At 45.2% G+C, this 6,407-nt stretch overlaps 1 pseudogene; it reads left to right on the top strand.

Annotated features, from left to right (window-relative positions):
- Window positions 1-354: 354 nt before the first annotated feature.
- Window positions 355-1,154, top strand: LOC119292889 (annotated as a pseudogene).
- Window positions 1,155-6,407: the final 5,253 nt, after the last annotated feature.

The following is a 6,407-nucleotide window of genomic DNA, read 5'->3' as shown; positions in this document are numbered from 1 at the left end:
ACATGTCAGCAGAGTATGGGGATCAGACCTGGTTAATGAAGAAAAATACTCCCTCCGTTCCTAAATATCTGTATTTTTAGAGATTTCAAATGGACTACCACATAAGGATGTATATAGACATATTTTAGAGTGTAGATTAACTCATTTTGCTTCATATGTAGTCACTTGTTGTAATCTTTAGAAAGGCAAATGTTTAGGAACGAAGAGAGTATATATGAGTGCACTGACCAAAGCTAACTATATGCATCTCTGCCTATGTAGCTTTTCTTAGCATGAACTGATCTCATGACTTTCTTTTAGTCTATGAACCTACCATAAATGTAATATATAGCACTATATATGAACTATTTCCTTATGTACGTCGATCGTGGTACGTGCAGCCGAAGGAGGCAAGGGAGCAGATCAAACCTCATCCCCTCCATCCTCAGCCCCGATGCGCTGTCCAGCCGCACCGTCCTAGTGCTCGCTAACGCCATCTACTTCAAGGGCATGTGGGAGAAGCCGTTCGACAAGGAGCTCATCAAGGACGACAAGTTACACTGCCTTGACAGCACCGCCGTGGACGCCGCCTTCGTGCGTGGCTTGGGCTGGCACAACATCGCCTGCTACGACGGCTTCAAGGTGCTCCAGCTCCGCTACGTGCAAGGCCACTCCTCGCAGGGCCAGCATCAGCCGCCGCCGATCTACTCGATGTGTGTCTTCCTCCCCGATGCACGCGATGGGCTGTGAGAGCTCACCGACAAGCACCTGCCGTGGGGCGACATCATGGTCAGCGATTTCCGGCTGCCTGAATTCAAGGTCAACTTCGGCATGACAATGGAGGGCATTCTCCAGGACATGGGCCTCAATGAGGCGTTCAAGCCGGGGAAGGCCGACTTGTCTGACATGGCAGAAGACGGCGCAGGGAAGTTGGTGCTGAGCAAATAATCCACAGGGCCGTCATCGAGGTGAACAAGGAAGGCACCGAGGCCGCGGCTGCCACCGTTGAGACTATGACGTTATGTTCTTGGAAAAGTAGTGACGCGCCGCATGTGGACTTCGTGGCTGACCATCCGTTTGGATTCTTCGTCATCGAGGTGTCCGGTGCTACCATGTTCGCGGGGCACGTCCTGACCCCACGACCAACTGATGGAGGGAGGAAACTGCATTCATGATTGGATCTTATATATATATATGGGTTTCTCATTGCATCTGCTTTATTACGTTTGCTACATGAAGCAGGTTAACAGGCAGCCCATGAACACATGAGCGAGACCGTTAAACAAATAATCAAGCGAAAAGCAAGCACGCATGAATCGCTGTGTAAGGATCGAATGGACACAATATTAATATGGGGTACATTACAATGTAATGTAGCTGAAATTTACAGAGTAAAATCTTTGGCACATGAAGGAATTGGTGGTCAAGGGCTGCAACGAAAACTTTCCCCTCTCACGACGCTCTCGTGAGCGCCCCAAGGGGAACCCTAAATTGCCGCCCCCTCCTCCCCATCCTCTGCCTACCTCCCTCGCCGCCGCCCAACGGGGCCGCCGGGTGAAGCCCGACCAGCTGGGGTGGCTGCGGGGCGTTCTTCTCCCCTCCACCCATGGTCCATGGCTGGCGCAGGACGGCTTTGCGTGCGGGGGCGAGCAGTGCGGCGGTGCTCCGTCGGAATGGCGTCAGAGATCCCTAGTGGCGGCTCAGCGGTGTCTTAGTGGGTGTTTGCGGCGTGGCGGCTGCGGCAGGGCCAGATCGGGCGGTGGCGGGCCGGCGCGCTCCTGGACAGATCCTCGTGGATTTGGTCCCCGGTGGCGGCGGGCGTCACGGGGTGGTGGAGGAGGTCCTCTTGGGATTTGCGTGCAGGTGGCTTGCAGCGGCATGGCTGCAGCCCGTGGTCGACCGGTCTGCTCGCGACAACGGCGGGACTTGCTCCGACGTGGTGGTCTGCGGCTTACCTGGGTGAGCTTCTTTCCTCCTCCACAGACTCAGAGACGGGCGCGACATGCAGGGGTGGTTCCATGGTATGGTGTTGGTGTGCGGGTGGGCTTGCCGGAGGTGGTAGTGGACTTCGGGTAGGGGGCAGGGGTTCCCCTCCGTTGCATCTGGCGGCTGCTCCGTGGCCGCCAGAGTTCCTCTAGCCCAGATCTGGCCGCTGAGGCCACCAACCCTGCTAAGGTTTCCGCTTTGGGGTGGAAGGGTCTTCTGCTCCTTTCCGGTCGGTCGTGTCGGTATAGTGTGTCCATGGATGAGGATGGGGCTCAGATGCTTGCGCGGCGGCCCTGCTGGTGGGAGCCGGGGTGCTTGTGGGCGTAGCACGCGGCTCGGGCGCTGATACCTCTCCAACGTATCTACTTTTCCAAACACTTTGCCCTTGTTTTTTGGACTCTAACTTGCAGGATTTGAATGAAACTAACCCGGACTGACGTTGTTTTCAGCAGAACTGCTATGATGTTGTTTTATGTGTAGGAAACAAAAGTTCTCGGAATGACCTAAAAATCCACGGCGACAAGTTTTGGAAAATATATAAAATACTGGCGAAAGAATCAAGACGAGGGGGCCCACACCCTGTCCACGAGGGTGGGGGGCGCGCCCACACCCCCTAGGCGCGCCACCTGTCTCGTGGGCCCCCTGACGCTCCACCGACCTCAACTCCAACTTCATATATTCCGTTTCGTGGAGAAAAAAATTAGAGAGAAAGTTTCATCACGTTTTACGATACGGAGCCGCCGCCAAGCCCTAATCTCTCTCGGGAGGGCTGATCTGGAGTCCGTCCGGGGCTCCGGAGAGGGGGATTCGTCGCTGTCATCATCATCAACCATCCTCCATCACCAATTTCATGATGCTCACCGCGTGCGTGAGTAATTCTATCATAGGCTTGCTGGACGGTGATGGGTTGGATGAGATTTACCATGTAATCAAGTTAGTTTTGTTAGGGTTTGATCCCTAGTATCCACTATGTTCTGAGATTGATGTTGCTATGACTTTGCTATGCTTAATGCTTGTCACTAGGGCCCGAGTGCCATGATTTCAGATCTGAACCTATTATGTTTTTATGAATATATGTGTGTTCTTGATCCTATCTTGCAAGTCTATAGTCAGCTATTATGTGTTATGATCCGACAACCCCGAAGTGATAATAATCGGGATACTTCTCGGTGATGACCGTAGTTTGAGGAGTTCATGTATTCACTATGTGTTAATGCTTTGGTCCGGTACTCTATTAAAAGGAGGCCTTAATATCCCTCAGTTTCCACTAGGACCCCGCTGCCACGGGAGGGTAGGACAAAAGACGTCATGCAAGTTCTTATCCATAAGCACGTATGACTATATTCGGAATACATGCCTACATTACATTGATGAACTGGAGCTAGTTTTGTGTCACCCTATGTTATAGCTATTACATGAGGAATCGCATCCGACATAATTATCCATCACTGATCCAATGCCTATGAGCTTTTCACATCTTGTGTTTCACTTATTTACTTTTCCGTTGCTACTGTTACAATTCCTACAAAACTATTATCTTTAATTTTGCCACTGTTACCTTTATTATCATACCACTTTGCTACTAAACACTTTGCTGCAGATACTAAGTTATCCAGGTGTGGTTGAATTGAGAACTCAACTGTTAATACTTATGAATATTCTTTGGCTCCCCTTGTGTCGAATCAATAAATTTGGGTTGAATACTTTACCCTCGAAAGCTGTTGCGATCCCCTACACTTGTGGGTTATCAAGACTAATTTCTGGCGCCGTTGCCGGGGAGCATAGCTCTATTCTTTGAGTCACTTGGGATTTATATCTGTTGATCACTATGAGGAACTTGAAAGACGAAAGAACCAAGATTTTTCCCTCAACTACGAGGGAGGTAAGGAACTGCCATTTAGCTCTGCACTAGATTCTCCTTTTGTTTTGAGTAAGCTTGCGACACCTAAACCTGCTACTGCTATGAATTCTGATATGTTGCATGTTATTGATGATGCCACTTCTGCTATGCATGATACTTATGATGAAACTACTTCTGTGCGTGATACTACTTTGCCATTAGGTGAATTTCTTGATGAACAACTTGCTAGGGTTAGAGAGAATGAAATTATTGAAGATGCTATTGTTGATGATAGTGATGATGAAAGTTCTCCCCCTGATTATGAATTACCTGTTGTTCCTGAGGGTTATGTTATGGATGAGGAAGCTGCTAGAGCTATCTTTTCTTGCAAAGATAGATATGATCTTAAGAAATTATTAGCTAAATGGAAGCATCAATCTCTTAATGCTAGAATGAAACTTGACCCCGCTTTTGCTACTTCACCTATCTATGTTACTGATAAGGATTATGAATTCTCTATTGATCCTGAGATTATTACTTTGGTTGAATCTGATCCTTTTTATGGCCTTGAATCTGAAACTGTTGTGGCACATCTTACCAAGTTGAATGATATAGCCACCCTGTTTACTAATGATGAGAAGTCTCGCTATTATTATATCCTTAAGATATTTCCGTTCTCATTAAAGGGTGATGCTAAGACTTTGTTTAATTTTCTTGCTCCTGGTTGTGTGTGTAGTCCCCAGGATATGATTTATTACTTCTTTGCTAAGTATTTCCCTGCTCATAGGAAACAAGCTGCCTTGTGGGGAATATATAATTTTGTGCAAATCAAAGAAGAGAGTCTCCCACAAGCTTGGGGGAGGCTTCTACGATTACTTAATGCTTTGTCTGATCATCCTCTTAAGAAAAATGAAATACTTGATATCTTTTATAATGGACTAACCAATGCTTCCAAGGACTACTTGGATAGTTGTGTTGGTTGTGTTTTCAGGGAAAGAACAGTCGGCGAAGCTGAGTTACTATTGAATAATATGTTGACTAATGAAAATAATTGGACTCTTCCTGAGCCAATTCCTGAGGCAATTCCTGAACCAATTGAGCCAACTCCTGAGCCTATTCCTAAACCCACTCCGAAGAAGAGAGGTGTCCTATTTCTCAGTCCTGAAGATATGCAAGAGGCAAAGAAATCAATGAAAGAAAAAGGTATGAGAGCTGAAGATGTTAATAATTTACCTCCTATTTAAAAAATACATGGTCTTAATATACCACCTGTTGAAGAAACACATTGTCTTGATAACCCGACACAGGTAGTAAAGGTAAATTCTCTCTATAGATATGATAAAGTTGAAATTCCCTCTACTAAATTTCATAGCCCATGCTTAGATGAATTTGATGACTTTATGGCAAGACTAGAAAGTTTTAATGCTTATGTTGGTATAGAACTAAAGAATAATGCTTTCGAGATAGGACACTTGAGTGATTATATGGCTAGAATTAAAGGTGAACTTAAACTCATTAGCAAATATGCTTCTATGGTTGCTACTCAAGCTGAGCAAGTACTTAAAGCTCAAAATGATTTGCTTGATGAATTAAATAATAAACCTGACCTTGCTGTTAGAGTGGCTACTAGAACTGGTAGAATGACTCAGGAACCTTTGTATCCTAAAGGCCACCCTAAGAGAATCGAGCAAGATTCTCAGAGAAATAATTTAGAGGCACCTAGTTCTTCCAAAAAGAAGAAAAAGAAAAACGATAGGACTTTGCATGCTTCTAGTGAACCTGTTGTAGACACACCTGAGAATCTCAATGATATTTCCATTTCTGATGCTGAAACACAATTAGGTGATAAACATGAACCTAGTGATAATGTTAATGATAATGTTCATGTTGATGCTCAACCTAGCAAAAATAATGATGTAGAGATTGAACCTGTTGTTGATCTTGATAACTCACAATCAAAGAATAAACGTTATGATAAGAGAGACTTTGTTGCTAGGAAGCACGGTAGAGAAAGAGAACCATGGGTTCAGAAACCCATGCCCTTTCCTGCTGAACCATCCGAGACAAAGGATGATGAGGATTTTGAGCGCTTTGCTGAAATGATTAGACCTATCTTCTTACGTATGCGCTTAACTGATATGCTTAAATTAAATCCGTATGATAAGTATATGAAGGATATCATTACAAATAAAAAAAGATACCGGAAGTTGAAATTTTCACCATGCTTGCTAATTACACTTTTAAGGGTGGAATACCAAAGAAACTTGGTGATCCAGGGGTACCAAATATACCATGCTCCATTAAAAGAAATTATGTTAAAACTGCTTTATGTGATCTTGGAGCCGGTGTTAGTGTTATGCCTCTCTCTTTATATCGTAGACTTGAATTGAATAAGTTAACACCTACTGAAATATCTTTGCAAATGGTTGATAAATCAACTGCTATACCTGTCGGTATTTGTGAGGATGTGCCTGTTGTGGTTGCAAACGTCACTATCTTAACGAACTTTGTTATTCTTGATATTCCTGAGGACGATAGTATGTCGATTATCCTTCGTAGACCCTTTTTGAATACTGCAGGGGCTGTTATTGATTGCAACAAA

The sequence above is a fragment of the Triticum dicoccoides genome, chromosome 4B (assembly GCF_002162155.2).
Source record: "Triticum dicoccoides isolate Atlit2015 ecotype Zavitan chromosome 4B, WEW_v2.0, whole genome shotgun sequence".
In the NCBI taxonomy this organism is placed as follows: domain Eukaryota; kingdom Viridiplantae; phylum Streptophyta; class Magnoliopsida; order Poales; family Poaceae; genus Triticum; species Triticum dicoccoides.
Note: the sequence above shows the minus strand (reverse complement) of the source record. Positions and strands in the feature narration are given on the sequence as shown.